The sequence below is a fragment of the Lucilia cuprina genome, chromosome X, assembly GCF_022045245.1.
Source record: "Lucilia cuprina isolate Lc7/37 chromosome X, ASM2204524v1, whole genome shotgun sequence".
NCBI classification, from domain to species: domain Eukaryota; kingdom Metazoa; phylum Arthropoda; class Insecta; order Diptera; family Calliphoridae; genus Lucilia; species Lucilia cuprina.
Window position 1 is genome coordinate 14,316,359 of NC_060949.1, and position 15,454 is coordinate 14,331,812.

Genomic DNA, 15,454 nt, shown 5'->3' on the forward strand with positions numbered 1-15,454 from the left:
TTATTTTTATAGTTATTTTTTTAATTATTTATATTTTTTATAAAAATTAATAAAATATTATAAGCAAATATCTAAAATATTTATTATTTTTGAATTAAATGTAAAGTAAATAAAATTTAATACATTGCAAGGAGCCTTCACACGATCACACTTTACGTACGTTAAGTCTAATGAACAAGAAAGATGAAATTCTATCCGTATTTCAAAAGTCGTATGATTTATACTTTTGTGTTTACTCGATTGGTATAGAACAATAACAGAGTAAGATGGAAACAGCTGTTCCACTTTTTTTGAGTTTACAAAAAATTCATCCCTGATATAATACGACGAATAAAGTCATACGAATGTAAAATTTTCCATCAGTACATTACTCAATGTAGTAAGGTTTCATTACATATCGTGTTTAGACCAGCCAAGTGCAGAAAGAGAAACTTTTATTGTAGTGGTAAGAAAATCCTAAAAAACACTTAGAAAAAATATTTCCTAGTTACGCTTGCTATGATCAAATTTTATAAGAAGTAAAATTGTAAATTTTACAGATAAAGCATATTCAAAGAAGAGAAAAATGTTTATTTCTATACAAAGATAAAAGCTTTTAATATAAAATGTTTAAAAAACGTATTAAAAATAATGTTTTTATGTATTTTTAATATTTTGCATTTCTGAAAGTTTTTTGGAGTGTACGAGTTTTTTGCAAGTTATTCTCTTGTTTGAAAATATTGTTGTTGTTTTTACAAATTTTTGCCCTCTTGCTATGAGTTTTATTTATGATCGGGTTGTGTACGTGTGAATTGCCAAAAATCTTCGTAACTAGAACAATATGAACGCGCAACGTTGGATTAGACGGACGCATCCGTATTCTTCTACATAAAATTTTGACAGTTCATAATACTTGTGTGCTCGTTTGAAGGAGCTTTAAAATAAATAATATTCATTGACATAGAGAAAATGTGTGCTAATTTTCCCCCTTTCTGATTAATGTTTCAAAAAATGTCTATTTTGACTGATAACCACAAAATACTTCTTAAATATTTGCATATTTCCGAAAAAATACCTGAACTACACATAATTACCCGTTAAGTTTGAATTACCCACATGCCTATTTCAGATATTTAGTTTTGCAATATTGTCAGTCTGACAAACTTGCAAAGGAAAAATTTGTAAGTTCACACGATTGTTAGATATTTTCTGAACATTTTACAGACAACTTTGTAAGATCTGACAACTATGTACAGTAGTTTTCCGATTTAACGACCATTCAATTCTACGAACATCGCATTTAACTACGAACATCCGATTTAACGACCATTCAATTCTACGAACATCGCATTTAACGAACTAGCTAATTTTTCCTATTGACTACCTTAAATAACGAACAAAACTTGTTTTTTGTATTCTGTTTAACGAACTAATAAAAATATTATTATTTAAATTAAGATAAAATGACATATATCAAAAATAACAAATAACCTAAGTTGTAGCAAGCGGTGCTTTTATACCCAAAACTGTAACTCATTCTGTGTTCTTATTAAATTTTAGTTCGATGTAGCTATGTCCGTCCGTCCTTCATATAATGACTTTAACGCTCAATACTTGCTTAACAATACGAGTACGCCGAGTACTAACCGATATCTCTAACAAATTTTATGGGAATCGGTCCATAATTGACCTTACCCTCCATATCAGGCCCCCTTAAGAAAATTACTTCAACGCTCATTACTCGCTTAAAAATACGAGTATAGCGATGAACTTCGAGAAATAACTTTAAAGCTCATGACAGAATTAAAAATACAGCGATTAAATTCGACACAAATATGGTTTGAAGGTGGGTATATAAGATTCGGAATTTTGTGTTTTGTACTATTTTTATAAAAAAAAGAATAAATTTTTATAAAATACATTTAAAAAATATTTTATGTACCTATTTTTAATTATTTTCCTACCAAAAACCCACGTTTTACTTAGTACTGCATATAACGAACTTTTCAATTTTACGAACAGGCCTGACAACATATGGGTTCGTTAAATCGGAAAACTACTGTATCATGGATTTTACACTTAGGGAGATTTTTTCTGATAAAGATAATCTTTATTCTTTGGTTTAACCTGGTTTAATATACAGTGTCTCACATAAGTATTCGAATTTAAGTATAATGTGAAAAGAAACCAAATTTAATAACATATTATGTATGCAAAATTAATAAATTAATTTATTAAATTGTCTAGACACTATTTAGCTTTGATATCACGCTTTTTAAAATTTAAAAAATTCACATTTACTTAAATTAATTTAGCTTTATTTAAAAAAGTCCATAAAATTACTTCACAAAAGTATTCGAATTTTTCCTGTATTTCATATTTGACCATATTTTACGAAACACAAAAATTAGAATCGAATGGTCTTTTTGCTTAAAATTGTTTTAAGGGGTTACTATCACCCGAAAGGATATATTTTTGGTCCATTTGGTCCACAATTTTGGGGTATTTTTACCATCTTTTTATATAATATTATTAAAATTACGATTTTTGACCATATTTGCCATTTTTTCCAATTTTTAGAGATAAAACTAAAATTTAACATTGGGATTTAATAGATTCCTTGAGGTATCTAAAAATAATAACTTTTATTATAAGTATCTGTTTTTAAACATTCCAAGGAAAAATTTTTTATAGTTCTTCTGTTTCTAATTGAATTATCTGGATCTTAAGTCCCTTTTCGTACCACTAGGATCAATATTTTCCGACAAAGTTGGCTAGTATATATAATTATTGCTATTAGCATTAATATATTTTAAATTTCCAAAACATGCCTTAACAAAACGTCATCCTATACAGTAGATTTTAGTTTTTACTACTCATAACGTTCAATAGGACTACGTTAACTGGTGCCGCAACGGCTCTGAAGTTTGAAGATGAAATTACAAGGGGAAAATATGCATTTTTTAAGTTTTCACAAACATTTACAAGAAGAAAATATGCAATTTTTTCAGTTTTCACAACAGTTTTGTTATTAAACAATTTGTTTTGCATTTTAATGTCAAAGAATCGAAGAGTTGGTTAAAAAATGTAAAAGTTATTGAAAATTCCCCAGGCCACTATCGTGTCTCAGAGCACTTGAATTCGAAAAATTTGATATTTTTAACGGTCGTTTCAAAACTCAAATTTTAGTTTTTTGACACTTTGTTAAACAAATTTTTATATTTTTGGGAGAACTCATAAGAATTTATAGACAACAAATAACAAATAAAACAGTAAAAAAATTACGTCAATACCTCTTATAGTTTGCCTGTACCTGCAATTTGAATTCAGCTGATTTCGACAAAAACCTATTTTTATGTAATATTTTGCAAAATTATTCTTTTATTATATTGTTGTGTATTTTAAATGTAACCTTTTGTAAATTTATTAGTCCACATATTTCTGAATAAAAATCAAGAGTTTCGTGCAATTTGGACGCCATTAACCCATAAACTTTAAAGGTCAAATTTTGTAATACTTGCAATTTTTGATGGAAACTAGTCGAAATTGTTTCTATTTTTAGGTAGATTATCACAAAACTATAGTGGTGTAGGGTATTAAAAACGTTTTTTAATTTAAAAATTCAAAAAATTTTAGATTTTTGCCGTTTTTTTGCCAAAAATGTGTCTTAACCCTTTTATTAATAAAATAAAATTTTCTTTAAGAACATATATGTTAGCGAATAAACAGCGCAGTAAATAAAACACGACCTTTCAATTATAATGCTTTATTTCAACTAACTCATAAAGATCAATAGTAAACAATTGACAACGTAAAAAGAATATTACTAAAAGTAACGGTACTATTTTTTACAAAATAAAGAAATAATGAATGAGAATGATAGTATATAAAGAGTAAAGAAATATGAATTAAATTATGTACTAAAACGATTATGTATGAATTTGAGTTGCATAAATATAAAGTAACATACGCTACCACAACAAATATTCATACATGTAGACAAAACTAACAACTAAATTTACAAGTAATTTAAATATAATAATTTACAAAAATATTCATGTTTGACTTTAGACAATAATTTTGTTAACAAATCTGCAACATTTTGATCAGTAGATATATAATTAATACAAATTTCGTTAGACAATATTTTATGTTTTATATAATGATATCTTATATCAATATGTTTGCTTCGCTTTAAAGTCATCTGGTTTTTGGCTAAAAACTGTGCACCTAGGTTGTCACATAGGATTTTTGTTGGTTGACTGACTTCAGAGTTGAATCCCATCTCTTGCAGTAAGCTACGATGAAATGCAATTTCTTTGGCGCCTTGACACATGGCGATGTATTCAGCTTCCATCGAGCTATGGGCAATCACATTTTGTTTCTTCGATTCCCAACTAATAGGAGCACCTGTAAAGAAAATAATAAAACCACTAAATGATTTACGATCGATTTGATTCGACCCCCAGTCGGCATCGGTGTAGCACATAATTTGATCATCGTTGCCATAAGTTATAGAAACGTCCGCTGTTTTCCTCAAGTAACGGAGCACATGTTTGGCAGTAGTAAAATGTATTTTATGTGGGTGTGAGTTGAATTGACTTAAAATTGATACAGTGTAGGCTATATCCGGCCGTGATATTGTTGCTAGGTACATTAAACTACCCATAAGTGATTGGTATTCTTTCAAATTTTTCCCCCGACAATTTTCATTTTCACACTTATTTAGCACTGTTCCTGTCGGCAACGGAGTTGATGCTGGTTTACAATTGGACATGTTCCACTCTTTTAACAATACCGCCGTGTATCTGTTTTGATGTATTTTTAACTCGCCTCTTTCATCACACCGTTCAATTTCTAAACCTAAGTAATAACTGATTGGACCACGATCAATAGAATTTTTGTGCTGCTTGAGTTTTTGAATTATTTCTTCCATAGTTTTCTTATTACTACATGCGATGAGCATGTCATCAACGTAGAGAGCGATTATGTTGATTCCATCATTTATTCTCATCACATACACACAACTATCACTTTGGCAACGGTAAAATCCAAAACTTAGCAATATTTTGTTTATTTTGTCATTCCAGTCTTTCCCAGCCTGTTTGAGACCATATAAAGATTTGTTTAACTTACATACTTTGTTGTTGTTTTGGTCTACAAACATTTCAGGTTGATGCATATACAACTCTTCTTTTAATTCACCGTTTAAGTAGGCTGAGACTATATCAACGTGGTTAACTAATAACTTATAACGTGTGGACAATGATAGAATTAGACGAATGGTACAGTGACGAACAACTGGCGCATACGTTTCTGCATAATCAACATTGGGCTTTTGAAAACACCCTTGGGCTACGAGGCGTGCTTTATATTTTTCAATTGATCCGTCCGAATTGCGCTTTGTAGTAAATATCCATTTACAGCCAATGATGTTTTTATTAACAGGACGATCAACTAGATCCCAAGTTTTATTTTTTATCAAGTTGTCGTATTCGGCCTTCATTGATGACATCCATTTTTCGGCATCTTTACTCTCCATCGCTGCTTTAATCGTACTCGGATCTGTGTTTAATTCTTCTAGTTTGTTTAATACTTCAGGTGTCGAATCTCTCAAAAAATATTTGTGCGGTCTTTCTGTAGTTTTTTCTTTAGATTTTTTCTGGTGGTCTGCCTCTTTTCCTCTTTGCACCGTAGTTTTCAGATTCCGATATTTCACTTTGTTCTAACTAAATGACTTCAGATTCTTCCACAACTGGCTCCAAATTAATATTAGGTGAATGTGCTTGTGACGAGCTACAAGGATCTTTAATGATACTGTTTTCGCTGTGATTAACGATGAACCAATCATCTCCACATTTTTCATCACGAGTACAATTAAACGAATTCTCGAAAAACAAAACGTCCCTAGATGTAACAATTGTTTTATGAACTTTATCATAAAGTCTATAACCTTTTGTAGTTGACGAGTATCCAACAAATGTTAATATATCTCCTTTTGGTAGCAACTTATTTCTTCCAGGTTTCTTGTTAAGAACTATTGCATCGCATCCAAACGTTTTAAGATGTGAAACTGATGGTGTCCTACCAAACCACATGAAATACGGAGTATTATTTTTTAAAACTTTAGACGGTGAACGATTTCGGATGTAAACGGAGGTATTGATGGCTTCCGTCCATAGACTTTTTGGTAACTTCGAGTCTTGCAACAAACAACGCGCCATTTCCACTAGAGTACGGTTTGCTCTTTCGGCTATGCCGTTTTGTTGCGGTGTGTAAATGTTGGTTGTTTGATGTAAAATACCTCGTTCGCGTACAAACGTCTCAAATTCACGTGTTAGGTATTCGGTACCGTTATCGCTTCTCAATTTTTTCAGTTTTAAGCCGGTTTGATTTTCACTCATATTTATAAAGTCTTTGATAGCATTAAACGTGTCTGATTTTAAATTCACATTACCTATACCTTTTGTTACTACGCACTCTCCAGAAGCTAGGAATATTTGTTGTCGATGCTCTTTCAATGATGTAAACAAGTTTTTATTGATACAAATGTGAGAAGAGGCACCGCTATCCAATATCCAATTGTCGTCGTTCGGCGTTAATCCCTCATTTCCGATACAGGTATTCCAAAGTAAGAGTTGTCGACCTATTAACAATTATGACTATATTACTATAACCTGTAATTCAGTCATTGATATTTCTTTTTAGTGAATGAATCGAAATTATCATTAGCTGCATATTTTTACCTACATGATCATAAACGAAACAGAACGAAATGATCTGTCAAAAAAATTTTGGTAAAAAATAGTTACCTTTCAATTATAAGGATAAGCAAACAAATAGAAAATAGGTAAATACAAGATTTAAATATGTTCTGTCATATTTAATACTAAATTATGAAAAATATGAAATTAAAGGATACAGGTTTAAATGAACATATTTTTGAATGTAATTGAGATATTGGGTTGAAATTTTTTGTAAATGTTCGAGGATTTCCATATCTAACTAAAAATGATATTAAATTGTTGTAGCTATCTGCGACCCTATTAAAATTTTGATATAAATCATAGTTTTAGAAATTTAACAAATATGTAATATATGACAAAATCTTTATTTATGAACCAAATTAAATGAAATTTTCAGCGCTTGTTAAATTTGTCATTTCAAATAAGAAAATGCAAAAAAAAATTGAAAAGGTCAAAGGGCATCCCCCAATTCCCAAAAATAGGAATGAAAATCCCAGAAATGTGATTTTTACTTTTTTGCCCATAGGGTCCACATTTCTTTCAGGGCTGGGGAAATACTTTTGTACTAAATATAAAACATATTTAGGTTTTCAAAACTACTTGCAGTTTTCTGATCCCAGCTTTGGGATTTTAGAACATGTCGCCCAATGTTGAAGTTTTGATAAAAATAGGTCATATTCGGAAGGACGCAGTGGAAACATTTTCAAAAAATAGGACAAGTTTTTACGCCAAAGTGTTCTGCGTAAAGATACCTTTTAGAAAACTATAAAATTGTTCTTAAAGAAAATGTTATTTTATTAATTAATGGGTTAAGACGCATTTTTGTCAAAAAAAAAAACGGCAAAAATCTAAAATTTTTGAATTTTTAAATTAAAAAACGTATATTTTTGGATCTGTAAATGATATTGATCTGAAATTTTTTTGTATATTATTGGAAATTTTGTTGTCTATTTGGTCCAAAATTACGCCCGGTATTCAAAAAAAGGCGAACCAAGGTATGGTAAATTTTGTATCACTAAATTTTTAAATGCCTATAACTCAGATATTCAAGATCTCGAGCGCTTTCAGAAAATATAAAAATCTTTGTATTTGGGTGAAAAACAAAATAATGCACTAGTTTAAAAATTTTAAATGCCAGGGACGGCTCAAAGTAGGGTATCTACTTTGAGCCGTCCCTGGGGCATCTGCGGGGTTCATCTTCAAAACTTAAACTCGAATACACCTTGGCTACGCTCACGCCAAGGATCAGCCGTTTAGAAATGCCAGATTTATTTCCAAAAAATGTCGATTCTGCCCCACTATGGCGTGGCCGACAAAAAAATTTTTACGTCTTTTATCGTCTCAAAACGCTCTATATTGTTTTTTTTCAGAAATGTCACTAAACCCGACTTGTTCCTAGCTCCCATACAAGGTCCCTTTTGGAAAAACACTTAAAGGCACATAATTTATTACCAAATAGTGATACCCATAAATTATTTGGCATAAATACTATTTTTGTACATATAAATATTATTTCAAAAATTTTTTCACGATCGGTCCATCTTTGGTCATAGCTTCCATACAAGGTTCCCTCCCGAAAATCAGAAAAAATGCACATAACTCATAACCAAATATTGATATACATTTAACAAAAATATAGCTTTTATATAAATTCTCTATAAAATTGTTTTACGATCGGTTTATATTTGGTCACAGCTCTCATACTAGGTCCAGAAAATCACTTAGATTCACAATATTTCCGAATAATGATATATATGCAGAATTTTGATTTTTGTCTTTATATACATAATTGGCATAGCTTCCATACATAGTCGTTTTTAGAAAATCTCTTAAAAGCACATTACTCATTACAAAATATAGCTATTGGTACAAAATTTGGCACAAATATTAGTTTTGTATACAAAAATTCTATTTCAAGATACAAGGTTCCCTTCAGAAAATCACTTAAACGCACATTACTTGTTTCTAAATTACGATACAAAATTTGACTGAAATATAAATTTTATGTACAGAATCTTTTACGATCGGTCTATAATTGGTCATTTCTCCCATACTAGGTCTAGCGCCTAAAAATGCTTTAATCGTATTTAACTAATTGCATTTTTAATTTGTGTAGAACAAAATTATGTATTTATTTTGAAAATCCTTAAACTATTCAAACACATGCATACATGCAAGTTACTTAATATTGCTAAGCGCTATAAAAATGTAATGTTCAATAAATCTTGGAATTGTAATAGATTTAAATCTTGGGATTTTTCTATTTAAGATATGAGAAAACTCATTTCTACAAGATGAATTCTACTTGATGAATTGGAAATGTATTAATATAAAAGTAGCTGGTGGAAGGTATTTAAGATTCGGCCCTCCAACTTGTTTTTACATGACATTGACATTTGTTATCAAAACAACGTTTTCTAATAGCAGTTTAGACAACACTGTCATAACGACTCTACAACGCTAATAAATACCGCCTGTACCTGCTAATTTTTTGTCATGATAACAATTTGATGTTTAGCATAATAAATATTTGCCTAATATACCAACGTAGAGCATGAAGAGCTTTGTAATATTTGGTCATTGTTAAATTAAATACTTATAAGTTAAATTTAGACTTTTTTCTGTTTTTTTTCGACTAAATGTCGATATAGAATGAACTATACTACATATAGTATTGTCATTAGCAGTAGAAACGTTGTATTAATGCTGTTTAGAAAACATTACAAAATTTAACAAATTACTTATGTAATTTAAACGTATGTACTTTCACTCCTTCTAAGTCTTTTCGCTTGAGTTATCTGATAGTGCGAAATATCTAGGAGTTATTCTGGATTCGTAACTGTCATGGAATTTGAAATCTCAATCCATAGAAAACAAAGCGTCTGCGGCATTATACTCATGTGGAAGATCAATAGGAAAATCGTGGTGCACTTGTCTGATGGAAATCCTTACAAATGGTCTTTCTAAAGTTATAGAAAGTATGGTAAACTACCATCTTGTTAGGCATTTAGGGCGAGTTTTACTGTTTAAGATGATCTACGTCTGTAGATTAACCTAGGACCTGGATTAAATTTAAACACAATTATGAACTTAAAATCCCTGTACGGCGAGTTCAGTTGTATGGGGGCTAGGTGAAATAATGGACCGATTTAAACTATTTTTAATAGGCTTCGTCACTGGGATAATAGAAGATCTTGTATCAAATTGAACTATCTCCAAAATTACTACCTGTAGTTTGATTACAAGGTCGAACGGACATATCTAAATCGACTCAGTAAAAGATTCTGAGAAGATCGGCATACTTAAAGGTGGGTATAGGACCAATATAGGTGATGGTAGGATATTTTGTTTTTTCCTGGATCGCCTTGTATGATGGTAATATATTGTGTCCTTTTTCATGCAGAGCTTTCCATAATATTTGGTACTTATTTCGATTGAGACCCAGTTCCAACATAAGCGCTATTTCTTTCTCTTCAGTAAAATTTGATTGTGATGTTGGAGTTGGTATACTTTTTACAATTCGCTTAAGTCGTTTTGGTGATGCATTAGGAAGAATAGTTGCAATATGTACGGCATCCATAGGTTGGTTTTCCTTTTTCAGCATTTCGTTAAATATATCAGCAATTTCCTCATTTGAGATTGAAAAAAGTTTTTGTGTGACCCTTTTTTTTGATGTGTTGTGGGTTGATGTTTCCGTAGTAGTTTCCATCCAACTACAAAATTTTAATCGAAATTTCTTTTGATTTCCATCCACAGACTTACTTTTTACATCAAAAAGTTTTCAATTTTTGATATGCCTGTTTTGTCTACTTTTATACTATAGGTATGTAGTTTTTATATAATTTGAAATTCTTTCTAGCCCTTTTGAAGATATACTCCATAAAACGGAACAAAACTCTTCATACTTTAATGCAATCTTCATTATAGATTTATTAAATATGGTACTTAAAATCTGAGAAGTTTACTTATATACCAATTCTTGTCATTTCCGATACAGGTATTCCAAAGTAAAAAAATTACGAATTTTCTACCTATTAACAATTATGACTATATTACTATAGCCTGTAATTCAGTCATTGATATTTCTTATTAGTGAATGAATCGAAATTATCATTACCTGTATATTTTTACCTACATGATCATAAACGAAACAGAACGAAATGATCTGTCAAAAAATTTAGGTAAAAAATAGTTATAAATTTCTGAAAATTTAAGCATAATAAGCTTTGGGATTTTAGAACATGTCGCCCAAAGTTGAAGTTTTGATAAAAAATAGGTCATATTCGGAAGGACGCAGTGGCAACATTTTCAAAAATAGGACAAGTTTTTACGCCAAAGTGTTCTGCGTAAAGATACCTTTTAGAAAAGTATAAAATTGTTCTTAAAGAAAATTTTATTTTATTAATAAAAGGGTTAAGACACATTTTTGGCAAAAAACAAGTAGGAAAGTATAGTCGGGCATGACCTACACCATGAGTATATTTTTAAAATTTTTACTTTTTATAAAATTTTTATTTTTTATAAAGTATGTTTATAAAAAAGAAACCACTAAACTTATAGCTTTATTTTTTTTTTATTTGATTCAAATTATTATTACAATTTACAAAAAAAAATATTTTTATAGTTTTAATCACTAGTGATGAAATTTTGAACCCTTTTCGGAAACCCTTCCATTAACGTTTTTATAGTGCTTTCTGTCACTTTGCTCGAACATGTAGTCCATCTCCGTTTAAAATCTACCACACTTTTGGACACCTTTTTTGTACTCCTCAATTCACTTTTAACAAGAGCCCAATATCTCTCCACTGGCCTTAGCTCCGGGCAGTTTGGAGGATTTGCCTCTCTTGGTACAAATACCACATTATTGTTCTTGTACCACTCAAGGGCTTGTTTACCATAGTGACAGGATGCCAAGTCAGGCCAAAAATAAGTGGACACATTATGAAGTCTTATGAATGGAAGCAGCCTTTTTTGTAAACATTCCTTGATGTAAATTTCGGTATTTATAGAGCCCGTTGTAACAAATGATTGGCTTCTTTTGCCGCAACTGCATATTGCTTGCCATACCAAGAACTTTCTGGGAAATTTTGTCTGCTTTTGGGTCCTAAACTTTTCTTCAACATTCCCTCGAGCATCAGCAACATAAAACTTTTGACCTGGAAGTTGCGAAAAATCTGCCAGAACATACGTTTCGTCATCCATTATGCAGCAAGAATATTTTTTTATAAAACTTGACTTCAATTTCCGTGCTCTGTTTTTGTAAATAATATTGATCTTTTTGTATATTATTGGAAATTGTATTGTCTAACTAACAAGAAAAAATTGTTAAATGTCTATAACTCAGATACTATAAGAGATAAGTATGTTTTCAAGATCTCGTCGAGCGCTTTCAGAAAATATAAAAATCTTTGTACTAGTTTAAAAATTTTACATGTCGTAGGTACCCTATTTTGAGCCGCCACAGCGCCGTCCCTGGGGCATCTGCAGGGTTCATCTTCAAAACTTAAACCCGAATACACCTTGGCTACGCTCACGCCAGATTTATTTCCAAAAAATGTCGATTCTGCCCCACTGTGGTGTGGCCGACAAAAAATTTTTATGTCTTTTATCGTCTCAAAACGATCGGTTTATATTTGGTCACAGCTCTCATACTAGGTCCAGAAAATCACTTAGATTCACAATATTTATTTCCGAATAATGATATAGATGCAGAATTTTGAAATTTTGTCTTTATATACATAATTGGCATAGCTTCCATACATAGTCGTTTTACGAAAATCTCTTAAAAGCACATTACTCATTACCAAATATAGCTATTGATACAAAATTTGGCACAAATATTAGTTTTGTATACAAAAATTGTATTTCAAGATTTTTCACGATTGGTTCATAACATATGTGTGGTCAGTCCCATACAAGGTTCCCTTCAAAAAATCACTTAAACGCACATTACTTGTTACTAAATTACGATACAAAATTTGACTGAAATATAGATTTTATGTACAGAATCTTTTACGATCAGTCTATAATTGGTCTTTCTAAAGTTATGGAAAGTATGGTAAACTACCATCTTGTTAGGCATTTAGGGCGAGTTTTACTGTTTATCATCTACGTCTGTAGATCAACCTAGGACCTGGATTAAATTTAAACACAATTATGAACTTAAAAGCCCTATACGGCGGGTTCAGTTGTATGGGGACTATGTGAAATAATGGACCGATGTAATCTATTTTTAATAGGCTTCTTGTATCAAATTGAACTATCTCCAAAATTGCGACCTGTAGTTTGATTACAAGGTCGGACGGACATATCTAAATCGACTCAGAAAATTATTCTGAGAAGATTGGCATACTTAAAGGTGGGTATAGGACCAATATTTTTGTGCGTTACAAATAAATGCGTGTTTTTACTATTTAAAACTATTAAAATTTTTGTTTATTATATAAAGAAAAAACATTTTACAATTAAATTGCAATTACACGCACACGCAACCACCTTTATTAAAAAAGGTGTCATGAACAAGGAGTACAAGGAATTGTACTCCTTGTTCATGACATCATGTCAATGTTCCGATTCACAGGTGTTCCTTGCCTCGGATACGGTTTGAGGTACTAGTATTTCACCATAATCCTTCATCATAACATTTAAGACATTATATACTCTTCTCGGTCGACCACATTTACCAGTACGTACAATTTTTGGTCTATCTGGACCTACAGCAAAAGTTTTAGTATCACCTGTGAAATACTCCAAATCGTCCATCAGCACTCTCATAGTCTTCGCTTTGGTATTCTGGACTTTCCTCAGCATTAGACTCACTTTCTTCCATTGTATTTTGAGCTAAATTTTGATCACAGATACTCTCAGTAAAGTTGATCAAATCATATGAAACACTTTCATTCTCATTTGGCACCTGGTTTTCTTCATTAAACAACACGTCTCTTCTTTCGACAACGTCACGTTTATCTGGCTCGTACAGTCGATTACGAATATAGACGGCTGTTGCAATTGCCTCTGTCCATAGGAATTCACTCATGTTTAAACTAAACATACTTCTGTGTGTTAAAGTACAATAGCATTGGATTCTAGAAATTCATTAAATTTACCATTTATAACCTTCTTTAGTATTCAACAAGTTTGTCGTTCTGCTATATTTTTAAATATAATAAATTTATCAAAAACCTGATCCTTTCTCGCCAGAAAATAAACAAACACTCTCTAGACTTATCGCCAATAAACGTTACAAAATATCTTGAGCCAGAGATGGATTGTTTTCCAAAGGGACCGCAAACATCCATACGTACCAAATCCAGTAGATTTTGTGCTCTATTATCCGATGCATGCGGTGTGGCTGCGTACATATCTTTGCTTTATACATGTAACACATTTTTCCTGATCTTTAAAAATTTCGGCATCCATACCAGTAATAATCTCCTTAACATCTCATCTTATGCCACAACACTGCTGTATAACATTCGTTCTTTGTCCCATGCTCAATAACATACAATTTATGTTTCTTCTCAAATGTTAATATAACATTTGCATTACTGAGAACATTTGCGCATTCACATTAAATTCAACAGGAAAACTTAACTCAAAATAAACTCTGTGTCGTTGAAACTGCCGGTCCACACTAGGAAACTTTTTTTTGGAAACTTTTGATTTTGCGTGAGAGAGAAAGAGAAAGAATATCATTCATCTCTCGCGGTACGGAGTTTCTCGTACTCGGAAACTTGTTTTGTTAGACCTGGTCCACATTAGGAAACTTTTGTTGAGAAACTTTTTCTTAATTCTCTCTTCAAGTTTCCTTAATGTCCACACATAGAAACTTTTGTTTCAGAAACTACGTTTCCGAGTACGAGAAACTCCGTACCACGAGAGAGATGAATGATATTATTTCTCTTTCTCTCTCACGCAAAATCAAAAGTTTCCCAAAAAAGTTTTCTAGTGTGGACCGGCAGTTATTCATCTTATTCGTACAACAACAAATAAATGCAATTAATACGTAGTTTCTGAAACAAAAGTTTCCTAGTGTGGATCAGGTCAAATTCAACATAATTTCACCAATACCTTCAGCAACTATGTAGTTGTAGCCAGCAAATTAAATACTCTCCTTATGCAGTTTAAATTTAACAAAAACTGTTTTGTCGCAACACATGTGTGCGGTTGCGCCGCTGTCCAAAACATATGAGTGTGTGTCGATCATTTTACCGTCTGTTGCTGCAAGCATCGCGAATGCGTAATTTTGTTCTGTTTTCTTTTTATCATTCTTATTCGCTATACACTTTGCTGCTACATGACCATGCATGCCACATTTAAAACAATTGCCATTGAATTTGTTCTTGTTCTTCTGTTCTTCTTGTTGTTACGTTTGTTGTCATGATCATAAAATGCTAACAGCCAGCTGTCACCATCTTATTCAGTGGTTTATTAAGAACCTAACTACAAAAACTAGTTGAACAAAAATGTATGAGAAATTCAGTAGAAACACAAAAAACAATTATAACGGTTAGACCTGGTCCACACTAGGAAACTTTTGTTGAGAAACTTTTTCTTAATTCTCTTTTGAAGTTTCCTTAATGTCCACACATAGAAACTTTAGTTTCAGAAACTACGTATTAATTGCATTGATTTGTTGTTGTACGAATGAGAAGAATAACAAAACAAAACATGTTTCCGAGTATGAGAAACTCCGTACCGCGAGAGATGAATGAATATTCCTTCTCTTT